This window comes from Cuculus canorus, chromosome 1, assembly GCF_017976375.1.
Source record: "Cuculus canorus isolate bCucCan1 chromosome 1, bCucCan1.pri, whole genome shotgun sequence".
NCBI classification, from domain to species: domain Eukaryota; kingdom Metazoa; phylum Chordata; class Aves; order Cuculiformes; family Cuculidae; genus Cuculus; species Cuculus canorus.
In genome coordinates, this window is record NC_071401.1 from 103,364,747 (window position 1) to 103,377,693 (window position 12,947).

At 36.7% G+C, this 12,947-nt stretch overlaps 1 protein-coding gene across 6 annotated transcripts in view; it reads right to left on the reverse strand.

The window, feature by feature from the left end:
* The window catches only part of LOC128852302 (uncharacterized), a 341,810-nt gene that overhangs the window by 101,740 nt on the left and 227,123 nt on the right, over positions 1-12,947 (reverse strand). For 2 of the 6 annotated variants that reach the window (XR_008450051.1, XR_008450052.1), the window contains exon 1: positions 3,634-3,908. The exons of the other annotated variants lie outside the window; for them this stretch is intronic. The gene's annotated coding sequence lies outside the window, so the exon portion shown is untranslated. Of the gene's footprint in view, positions 1-3,633; positions 3,909-12,947 lie in introns of those variants that run through there. 6 annotated transcript variants of the gene reach the window in all.

The window sequence follows — 12,947 nt, forward strand, 5'->3', positions numbered from 1 at the left end:
AAGGCTGGAGCCTGTTACACACTCCCCTTATCTTACTCTGTTACTTTAGAATCTAAGAGTGCACTGTGCACATTAATCTTTCATGGCAGAGTTCACTGAAGTTCTGCCAAAATTCAATAATTATGTTCCATCCAATGAAGCAATTTATTTATCAAATTGCTGGAATTTAGAACATATAGAACAAAGTGCTTAGTTTATATGAATGAAATGCTTACTTAAAAAAAACCACAAGAAAAAACAAAACAGTCCTGTTTAATTTCTAAAGTTTTAAAACAAGCCGTAGAATCTATTGAGGAATAAAGCTATTTTTACAATACATCATGTTTTCTTGATAAACTGAAAGTGTTCTACTATGTGTTTAGGGGTGTTTTTTCCCCATGTAAGTGAAAGCGTTTTATAAATACTTTTGTGACTTTTATCCAAATGTATGGCAATACGTACCACTTACACTGCAGTACTAAAACATGAAACGTTATAGTCTAATGGCCATTAAAAATGCCAGCTACAAAGCAAGAATTTGTATTTTGAACGGTGAATAAATTGTTCTACTGCATTGAAATAGGTAACAGAGTTGAACAGTTCTACAGAGTAAAATCTAAGATACAAAATTACAACAAAGTCAAGCTTTATAATTGCACTCTTTCATGATATGATTGCAAACAAATAGAAAACATAAAGTTCTCCAAGTAGGAACAGTAGAAACATGAGGGCTGTTAAAAACAGAAACAGCGTAACGGAGAATACTCAATATCCTTCACTTTTTTGTAGTTTCAGGAAAAGTAACTAACCAGTTATTTTTCTAACTAACCTAACAATAAAGAAAAAACATTAATCTACAGGTTTGGGATTTTAAGCCAGAAAACAGTATATATACCTTTTAAACTTTATGAATACAGAATGATGATTTATCTGATGGAAACATGTCTTCTTTGTATGTTCATACAGACAATAGATTTCTTGATGAAGGAAAATGTTAATTTGCTGACTGAAATCCAAAGCCAAATTTATAATGGTTTAAGTTTTTAAGCAAAACTCCTTTTTTACTTCATATTTTAGGTTTTACACTTCAAGCACGTTATCAGACAAAAAAATTGATTCTTGATTTAGAGACTGCTCACGAAGTTTTTGGAACATAATTTGCTGTGATTTATAACACAATCCTTCACCAATCAAAACAGAAATGAAAACATTTAGAAGTACTGTACTAGTGTGTGTTCATTATTTCACAGTAAAATCTCTTAGGCAAAATTAGGAATATCAAGGTAAAACATTTTAAAGTTAGTTTTGCAGTAACTAGATGTGCACATGCATATTTTAAATCAACTGTACCTAATTTGGTAACTCAAGAGAAATTACTTCCATGCAGCAGCACATAAATTCTATAAGTGCAAAAATTCTACTCTAACATTTACTTTTACACCCAATCTAGTCATTTACTGACAATGCTTTATATTAAAATAGGATAAAACTGTGATGTGGTTTTCCTTTCGTAAAACTTTTTAGAAGTCTTAGAAAAATGCAATTAAGTCCTATCCATTTTATTTTACTAATGTTCTCCTTCTATTTCTTTCAACACTTTAATCTTATCTGCTTTCTTTCATTGTAAATACAGCATGTTATAGTTAAACTCATAGGAGTCTTTTGAGTATTGTAACTCAGTCTCCTGCAACATAACAATGAACAAACTCTCCCGGTCAACTTATATGAAAGTACCGATACTGAAGAGTCTATAAAGCTCGAGTTTTTTTCCCAATCTAGCTATGTCTTGCATTATGTAATAAAAGAAACACACCCCCACACACAAACACCTTACAAAAAAATGTACAGTTTAACAGAAGAAAGAAAATACCTGTAAAGCCCATTTTAACAGCAGGAAATACTGCAAAAGGGATCAAGGCGGGAGGGGGACGAGGGGGAGTAGGGGGCAGGGGAAGGTGCAAAAAGGCTGTTCCACGTCGATATCGCTGCTGAAGTATGGTATTGCTTATAAGTAAATAACACATATAGGAAGGAACAAGCAACTCCTCAGCTACAGCCACAAGTGCTGTTATGTAAAATAAAAATACCTAACAAAAATGCTGCATAACACATTTTGTCTTCACATTGAATGCACTTGGAAAAGACACTGGGGTAGAGTATAAACAGCGTGTAATAGGAGGTCCTCCATTTCCAGTTGCAGGGTTGTTTTGTCAGATATAGATTAAATTCACAAAACGTTCAAGTGCACAATAATAATGTATTCACTTACAGTGCCAGACTTGTTTATATAATATCAGCAAGGAATGATCATCCATTTATTGCACTGATCATCTCCACAAGTTTTGAAACTCTGAGCACACTTGAAGTGTCAACTTTTGCAGCTCTTTATTAATGTTTAGACTAAGTCCCTTTTCCGCTTTCTATCAACAAAGGACAACCCAGCTCTTGCTCCATGTCTTGCAGATCAGATCCATACCCAGATTTTAAGGGATCAGGATAAATCCAAAGGCATATCCATGATTTTCCTTGCACACACCCCCCCAATGGGTATAGGAATGTATTTTTTAAACAATTATATCAAAAAGCTTCACTTGCACAATTCAAACAAAGAAACTTCTCAAAAATGTCATTACTTACTGTTCACTGACCATAATTTACTGAGATTAAGAGTTTATAGATTCATCTGCTTTACATCCACAAGTGTTTTAAGCGATCCTTAATACTATATCCTGCTTAAACATGACAATCGGGGGTGCTTTGGCATGTTGAAAAATATAAAGGTACCAACAATCCACATTATGCCTTAGCTCCCTGTAGCCTGGTTTTTAGAGGTGCATAAGCTTTGGAAATTTAGAACGATAATAAGCAACGATTTGGTACATGAGGAAAAAACAGACACTCTCCCCCCCCCCCCCAAATGCTTCAGATATACTGTATAAAGTCATTTTGACATGCCTACACAACTGGTTGTGGCAGCTTTCAGACATGATTCCTAATCACAAAAAAATGCTTCAGGTTCTTTTAGAGAAAGCTTGCCGTTGGGAAGTTGATTTTGGCCAAGTGCCAAAATCATGTGCAAAAGGGGCCCCCATTACCAATTCATGGCAGCCTTCAGCACTGACAAAAAATGTGACCCAACAGGCTAAAGCAACAACTAAAATTAAAAAGTATGAGACAAAGACAACTTACTTAATATTCCTTCCATCGCCACATTAAACTTTTCCGTAATTAAACCCTTGTTAGTTCAAAGCAGTTTTCAACTACTTTTAAATGATCGCACAGGCAGACTGTAACAGTTGAAAGCTTTCCCTGTAAATTCTCCCCAGCCACTCCACTTTTAACAGCATTTGGGTCTGACAGCAGAACTTTGTGCCGCGCGCCTCGGCAAGAAAGAAAGCCCTCTCCAAAAAGAAGTGAGGTGCCCGCGCCTATTCCAGCAAAAACTAAGCAGATCATTACAAGATTTTGCAAGCGTTAAAGGCATAAGAGGAGTGAGGAGGGGGGAGGAGAGAGAGAGCTCGATCCGCAGGAGCAGCTATTTCCTAAACTTTCTAAAAGCCTTATCAAAACGTGCATGCAAACATTAAGCAATCGCAATTAACAGTGCTCGCTGCACCACTATCCCATAAAAGCAGATTTGATACACGGCCTTACCTAGATGTCGTCTGGCTTTTCTGCGGATCAAAAAGTTTCCTGCCTAAGCACAGAGATATTCTTTCACAAACCATAAAGGCCCCTTTTATTAATCCAGCACTGTAACAGCCTGCTTTCTACACCACGTTGAGAGCAGCATGCGTCAGCTTTCAAGAGAAAAACAATCTTAATACACAATTAGTGGCAGATTGTAGAATAGTGGATTTATCTTAAAGAGTGAAAAGGCATTTTTTAAAAAGCAAAGAGGGTGCGGTCAGATGTTAGGCTATCCCTGAGAAAAGGGGCCTAGGCTGCACTAGTACCTAAATACTAGCAGAAGCTTACTGGGAAGGGAGCCAATGGAATGACTTTGTTTGACCCAGCTGCCAATCTCTCCTGAAGCACTGCGCCAGACTAAACACTGACACTATTTTAACTCAAATCAGGCTACAGCAGCTGTTTGCTTTCCGGCTCCCAGCTATGCACCATGGCCATGATGACTCTGCACAGCACATATGATAGAGCTGGGGCACTTCTGCTAAAATGTGTTCCGGTGGAACAGAAGCAGGGACTGGAGGGACTGCTGTTTTGGGGGTTGCGTTCTTATGATTTTTTCTCTTTTTCCTTTTTCCTTTTTTTTTTTTCATTGAACATCTTTGCCTCCATTTTCCCCAAAGCAAAATGAAAATAAGATTTGAGGCTCGCAGAAAATTCAGCACTGCAAGTCAGGTGAAAGGAGAGAAGTTACTGCTCGGGACTGACAAGAACCACAATATGTTTTGAAGGCGTGCATGTATATGCATGACTCTAAAATCCATCTACAACCTGAAATTATTTATTTTCCTCTTGCTAGTTACTAAAAAATTATTCAGTACACAAATAATCAAGAAATTCTCCCTCTTATTCATTTTTAATTGTAAAATGAAAGTGCATGTATATTTATACGTCTGTAAGATGCCGGCATTTACATAGGCATTGAGATTCTGATCTATCTTACATCAGTGTAAATTGCACTGTAAGCAAAGAAGTTACTACAGGTTAAAACTGAGGATGGAATTTGATAGCCAATTTACATGTGAAAGTACATGAGACTGAAAAAAATACATAAGCACTATTAGTAATAGACATATGGCATGGAGTTTGGCATGTCTTTTCTAATTAAAAAAGAAGTGAAAGGAGGGTAGCAGCAGCAGAAACAAAGCACATACACAAGTTAAAATCCAATGGAGTCTTCAAACATGCCAGGCATGCAGCACAGCCCAATGCAGCACCTACAGTTTTGCTGTATTCGCACCTAAACTCTGCCACAGTACTTAAGTCAACCTTCGTTTCCTCTCACCCCACCACAGAGGGTTGCTGGCTATTCCCAAAATCTGTGTGTTATGATAACCTCCTTGTTTGGTAAAAAGTCATAAGAATACCTCTACCTAACCTCCAAAAACATCGGAAGCTAACTCAGCCCTTTTTATTTAACATAAAATTGTGTGACTTATCTCAATACAGAGTAAAGGATGAGGGAAAGGTCTGTCTCCTGACATCCTGAAGTGAATGCCTTCAGTAAGCACTATTGAGTATGCCAAATTCAATATGTATACTCAAAAGAGATAATAGGGGAGGTGGGACCAAACCAAACCAAACCACAAATAGGATACAAAACAAAACAGGAAAAATCTAAACTGTGAAAGCTGAGCCTCTTGCTCTGTCTAGGATGTTGTGCAACAACTGATTTCCATGAGCTCTTCAACAGCCTGCTACCAGAAACCAATCGAAGTAGTTTATATTGCACAAGCACCAGTCTCGCTAACTACCTGCCCCTCTCACTGGTCCTCAAGTATATTAACAGTTTAATAAAAGAACTTCGAAAAGATCTTAAATAATCCACCATAAAATGAATCAGGATTACAAAGGAAATGAGTAATGGCTAGCACAACAAACACCCAGTGTTCCTACCTAACATAAGAACTGAACTGGAAGAGGAGACTTGCACTATGTCTGAAGGACCAAGAAAGAACATGCAATTACATTTGCACTAAGGAGGAAGTTACAAGAAGGGCTGTTACCTAAACCTGAGGAGTCTGAAATCTTAAAATGGCAGACAGGTGAGACAAAGCCAACAGTTTTTACAATCACTTTCATTTCTCTCTAGGGAGCACAGCAAGCATTTATCACGAGATGAGTTTGCAGACCCCTAAAGAAAATGTAACTCCTCAGCAAGGAAAATGTGTGCCCTGTGAATTCACACCTCACATTGCACCAAACAAGACAGGCAATAGTGCAGCAACAGGTCTTGAAATACGTTAACAACATTGAACTCAGTATGGCTCGAAAAGAACAAAAGTACAAGATAAGAAACAAAATATATGTGTGAGTGAAGCTTTGGCAGTTCTTTGAGGCAGAAAAAAAGGTAATATGGCCAAATCAACAGACAAATAATTTAGTAACGATATTTGAGAATGACAGGAAGGGAACGTTGTTGTTGTCAGTGAAGCCACAAGGAACTTATCCAAGACAGGACAAGATCAGGATGTGAATAAACCATAGTGGATAGGTTCTTAAAACACTCATATAGAAACAACAAGACTATACACTTAACGGTGGAACACAAAGGCTTTTCATTCAAATACAGTGTAATTAGTAGAAAGCTCATGCAGCCTTCTCTTTTTAGAAAACTATTTGAGAATTTATTCCTGTTTCAGTTTGTGAGGGCAGGTCCTTTTAGATTCATTTTGATTTGTAAGTTAAATACTTTTGTCATAATTGCTCCAGGGTGGCTGCGGGAGAGCGAGGTTGTATCTGGCGTTTCTTTAACTTTTAAACAAACTTTCATCAGCCTTGGGCAATGCATGAAGAAACATAAGGAATCACTGGAATAGGTAACTAGTAGAGCTTTGCTGACGAATACAAATCTCTCTCCTTCTAGAAAACTGCTTAGAATTCTTATTATCTTAAAAACGAAGCACTAGGTCAGCTAAGCGTATTTGCAGTTCACGTTGCAAAAAATCTCAGGCTCCGCCAAGGAGGGTTCTCTGTTAGAAATAACACATTCATTCTTTTTACCTTGATTTTGAGGTTAGGGAGCTGAGTCTGTATGTGATTACACTATGTGCATCTACGCCATCTCAAATCTCTTCAAATCATTGCCCAATATCGATTGAATTTAAGATCAGAAGTTTCAGGTGCATTTTTGAGAAATTCAGTAATTTTAAGATCTACATCTCATATCAAGTATAGGTCAAACAAGTAGAGGAGAGAAATTTTGTCAGCATCCACATGAGAAAATACAGAAAACCTGTAGAAGAAAAAGACCTAACTGCTTCGTTACTTCACAGTAAAATCTTCCATCAGACTCACACACTGTTTCAAATATCAAAGTTCAATTGATCTGAAGAAACAAATCCATAAAAAGGTAGACTTCAATGGTCATGAATTACCTTTGTTTTGCTACAGAGCTGGTAGAAAGCGCATTGAGTATATGATGCAAAGGTTTTGTTTGTTTGTTTTATTTGTTTGTTTGTTTGTTTGCATTTTAGTTTCAAGCGTGCAGTTAGATTGACTTCTTTTTGTCCTTGTTTCTTCAACATTTAGTACCATAATTTTGGCCCACTCATTCATGACCAAATGATTCAGCACTTCAAGTCAACTTTAAAGCTCTGATCGATTTCAAAGGAATCAGGATCAAACCATAAGCATATTGCCAGAGGGTCCCGGAAAATGATGCCTGTAGAGCACGGTGCTGCTAGCACTGTTAGGTGACTAATAGCTTTCTAATTCCACTTGTGCCTCAGGCACTTGTGGAAGAGATGATGGCCAAAACTATGATATAAAGTTACAAGTCATATATACCACTCTGGCACTGGAGACTCAGAGCTCCTACAATGCTGTGCATTTGTTCACCTATTGAGCCTTCTACTGTCTGAACTTTAAATAACTATCACTGCTAGGCTGGAAGCTTTTCACCAGTAATAATCACTAGGTGAAGGGGTGGGGGGGAGGGAAGAAGTTAAACATACAATAAAAATTGTATTTCAGTATTGCAGATACTTCAGGGGAGCAAGTTAGTTTTCCAAACCAAAAACTGATTTCAAGCAACTTTATTTCCCTACATATTACATCAGTACATCACGCACCACTAATTTTATTAATACATTTAACTTATAATGCACTTATTTTAAGGTAGAAGACAATGGTGAAATTAGAGTGGAAAAAAGAAAAGAAAAAATCCCAAACAAACTGCTCCCTCTCCCCAACCAAGAGTAAATGCTTTACTTTCTATTAAAAAGTGAGAAACATAAATAAATTCAAGAGACAGTCACCTATTCATGGTGAAATGGAACACAGATGCTAACAGCTGAGGAGGAACTTGCCTCAGAAACTTGATTGCATAAATATCTTTCACGAAGGATTTTCATAATCCACTGAGTAAACCAGTGCCCACCACAACACTACCAACAGTAGAGTATTAGACTTTCCTGTTCCATTTGGTTGGGAAAATCTGGTATTAGCATAGTCCATATACGTCTTTTAGACAAGAGAATAGGACATGGCAGTGACTTTTGTAGCAATGGAATTAGTTTAATTCAGACTCTAAAATTAGTCTTGCACAATCTCATCATCTCCAGATGCTTCTTCATACACATAAATCCACTAAAATATTTATATTGTCCCATACAAAGGGGTGAATGCCTGCTGTGGATTATTGCTCCAAGGCAGCAATAACTTACTATGTCTTTTCTGTAGCAAGTTGCAGTGGTTTTTTGAAGTACAATCTATACAGTCTATTGCTCTTTCCATCACACCTCCCACATTTCCACAAGCCACAACATATTTATGCTTCAAGACATCTTCTGGAACAAATCAGTTTTAGTTTTGAATTAGAATACGGCATGACATGAGACAGATATAGCCGTGGTTTCTCCTAAGAATAAATTGGTGTGCTCTCAGAACAGAGACCAAGCAAATATTAAGCTGGCATACAAGCTTTACTTCTAAGGCAAGAAAATAACTACCACATGTATTAAAAAGTCAGTATCAAACATAATTAGATTATTATATTTGGGGGCCCACACAACTGGGCCCCCAAAGACCACCATCCAATCTTACTCATTCCATCTTCAAGACCAGTTATCATGTTATTATATGGAGTAGTCCTGAGAACCCATCAAGGAAGAGGATCCTATTGTGCTGCCAAACAAAAAGCCAGTTCTTGCCTCAAATATCATCCTACTGTTTTGTCAGTTAAATTCAGCTTTAGTACCTAAGATCCCTTCCAGGAGCTCATGCACAAGCCTACCTTTCGCCTCCCACCATTTTAATGTGTTTTTTAGTTCTGACTACTGAAGAAAGTAGACGTATTTCAGTTTTTCCTTTGTGAGTAAATATCTTCTAGGGACTTACTTTCTATAACTTTCTTTAACAAGAGATTAAAGAAGATAAGGAAAGAAAGAAAGAAAGAAAGAAAGAAAGAAAGAAAGAAAGAAAGAAAGAAAGAAAGAAAGAAAGAAAGAAAGAAAGGAAAGAAAATAATGAAGAAGATTTTTGGTAATGCGCCTCCCCAAACATTAAGCACGCACTAACAATTGTTTCATATTTAGCACTAAATATAAAAATAAGATGGACTGCAAACAAATTCTATTTACAGTATTGCATATTACCAAGATACTAGCAAGTCTAGGAAGGGATGTGATAAAGCAGTTCAAGGTGACTAGAAATCAGGATTCTTGGTGTTTTATTTCTGACTCTGCTCCTAACACAATGGGTAACTTTGGGTATATAACCTAAGTTCCTCTGTTAATTTAAGTTGATACAGGTTCACAAGGTTCAAAAAGACATGCAAAAGGACCTGCACAGTCAAACCTTTGATCCTCTACATGCTAGTTTCTTTAAAAGCAGGGAAGATAACATTTCTGTCAATTTTTAAGTAATTAATAATATATTAAGATGAACACTACTAATTCTTGCTAAATATTTTGAGATCCACCTTCACAGCAATGGTGGAAGAATCCAAGAAACATTTCACCATAAATTAATGTAAACTCAACTACGTTTTCTGATTGCCTATAAGGCTCATGGATAGTAGTACTAAATATTAAAAAGTGTCTACTGAATATGCAGAATAAATTTGTGGCTGGATTAAGTGGTGTTTTTGCGTAAATTAGACAGACAGGGAGTCAGATTCAGTTTTTCACTGCACGTGACATGCAGTCCTAAGCACTAACGTCTAGAGTTCTAAACTACCTGCTTCACTGCAAAGCTTAAATAACCAATCACTCTGCCAATGCATATGTCTTTAAGTCAGTGCTGTGTTGACTCTTTAAATATTTTCACTTTTTAATATAAACTTTTCAGACAAAAATTTCTCTTAGAGAACAAGGACCCTACACAACCAAAATGCAGAGAAGTTACTGCGTTCTTTTTTTTTCAGTCTCACCTGTTTAAGTATAGCTGACACAGCACAGATGCATGCATTACTCTCGCCTGGGGGATAGCCTATTTACTAAACTTCTAATAACTTACAGTTGAAATTGCCTCATTTAGGAATCATGACGGTATTGACTATTAATGTGAAGCAGAAGAAGGTACCAGCTACACCAGGAGACTAAAAATTTGTGCCTTGTCAAAGCTCTGGAGAGTAAAAAAGAGGCAGGTGGGATTTGCATACTCTGAGGACTTCAAAATCCTGCTCAGCAGCCATTTCCATTGCTACACACTTAGACACAATCTAAACTAAAGCTGGCAATACGGCAGAAGTTCTTCAGACCTTTGTGCATACTATACCAAACCGGCTGGGCTTCCAAACTATTACACCAGAAGGTTTGGAAATGAAAGATTTTATTTGCATATTATAAATCCACCTACAAATTGCCTGCAGACAAAATACAACGTGCAACTGAAACAATATATACAGTACTATCATTATATTCTTCTTGCAAAACTGGCTGTCTAGGGTTTTTTCCCTTTCAAACTCTATTCGAGACACAAAGTACCATCTTTAAGATCCTTTATTTGACAAACTGTTACAATTGCACATCTGTGAAGGCCTGAGAGAAAAGACCACCAACTACAGCCTCTTTTTTCAGCCAAAAAATCATAACATTACATGGCTTTGGTTAGAGGTTTGTGATACAGCAGAATAGATTTTAAAAGAACACAAGTTAAGGGAAAGCAACACATTCAATCATTTTTTCATCAAAACAACAAAAAATACTATGTTAGAGAACAAGTTTTTTGTCATTCTGTTTTGGTGTTCAAAATTTTCATGACTGCTGCTAACTGTCAAGTGAAAGTTCCATGAAATGGCACAGATTAAACTGGGTAGGTCCTATTCAATACCTTTCAGTTATTCATACAAATCTTAACCTCTGCATAGAGACTTTTTGATAAAATGACTCCTTGTGTCTAAACTGGCTTTTATTCCACTCCCAGCTGCATTTTATTAGTTATTTTAGACAGTACTTTACTGTCACTGGAGTAGTTTCAAGTTTAATCTAAGGCAACTTCTGCATCCCAGCTGAAAAAGTAGCAGCTATGAAAAGTAATTTTCAGTTAGTCACATCATCACAAGTTGGTTTACATTTACAGTATATGAAGTTAAATTACCACTCTGACATGAAACCCAGAAAACTGGAATTCATTCATGGAGAAGGCCTTGCAAAGCAGAAGTCTGTTTTGAGTCGTGATAATAGTCTGTCACATCTGCTTAATACATATAGTATGAGAGAACTGTATGCCAGTACTGATGGGGAAAGCATGCTTATTACCTTAATCTTGTCAGTAATAAAGTATCATGAACAATCAAACATATAGGTTTTCTTTATTATTCTGAGTACATTTTTAATGCAGAATCTCAGTATGTAATGATCCCTACATCGTCACAATATTTAAGGAGCAAATATTTGTGGAATGGGTTCAACAAGCTTCAGTGCATGCCAAAATTTTTCGAATATTGTGTTCACTAAAACAACAGAGGAAGAAGAGAAGATAGACAGCAGATTATGACCAGTTTGAATTCACCTGCACTCAAGTTGATGCTAAAAATGCTGGTACCTCCAGGTGCATGTGGTTTCTACATATGCGTAGCATATTTAACAAACACTGCATGCAAAGTCCATGCAAAGAGCCAGATAGCAAACTGACTTTCTTCGTTTAAGTGCCATTTTAAAAGCATTAAGTGTTCACTGTTTAACTGACTAAGCAGTAAGGAGAACATAATCAGGAGAGAGGACAAAATCAGAAGGAAACAAAATCGTTTTCTGGACTTCAAACAGAAGACTTGTAATGTTTTCATAGCTTTTTGAGGGAGTATTTGAGTCCCCATAGTTTGGACATGAGCAGCTGAAATGGAATAATACTTGAACTTCCATCATTTGGTGTGAAAAACTAGCAAACTGCTATCAAACATCAGTACGGTGCTCGTGAGTATAAGGACCTAAAGGTAGTAGAATGAAAATGACAGGCAAGAACTGTGGATATAATAATAACACACACAAAAAAAAAAGTATAAGAAGAAAAACAGAAGGTGGTGAGTTAGAAGAAATTATAAGAGGGAGACGAAATGAAAGGGACTTTTATTTTCCTCTCTCATCAAGCCTGTAACCATGGGGCTGAACAAACAGAAACTTCGATTTTTCACTACTTTGAGTTCAGTTGTTGGACAGAACTAATGATGGATGTCTCACAGCATATTCAGCCCTAGAAAGAAAACAATTTGGAAAATCACAGGAAAGTCTTTCTGGTTAAAGGCACCTGTCAACTAATAGCAGCAGTTGTGTCAGCAGAGATTCACAGATTTTGTTATATTTTGGAATGTCTTGAAGTAATAGGGCATGTCAGCACACAAATATTTTAGTATTCCTATAAGAAAAATTACTTCAAATATAGCAGAAAAATGTATTTGAGTGCAAATTCTGCTCCTTCATTGTTATACTGCACTAGTACAAATGCTATATGAAGCTTTATAAGGAAAAATATTGTCAGCTGTGCCTATCTATCCAATGTAGAAAACTATAATAAATTACTTATCACAAGCTTAATGATAACTCAAACATTAGCAAAAATTGGTGACATTACGAACTTTTGATTTTTACTTTGAATCTATGTTAAACTGAAATATATTCCTTTGAACCAACTGCTTTATCTCAGCTGTAATGTGGAATGGTTGGATATAAGAGAATCTAGTGCTTTATAGAAATCATTCAGGTACTCTGCTCAGGTGGATTTCCATGACAGTGAGGCTATGAAATTTCATACCTGCTGGAGATCAGCACAGATACATCTTTCTTTGTGACAACTTACATGCACTAGTTTTGGATGCAGAGTTAAGCAGAAACAGTAAAAAT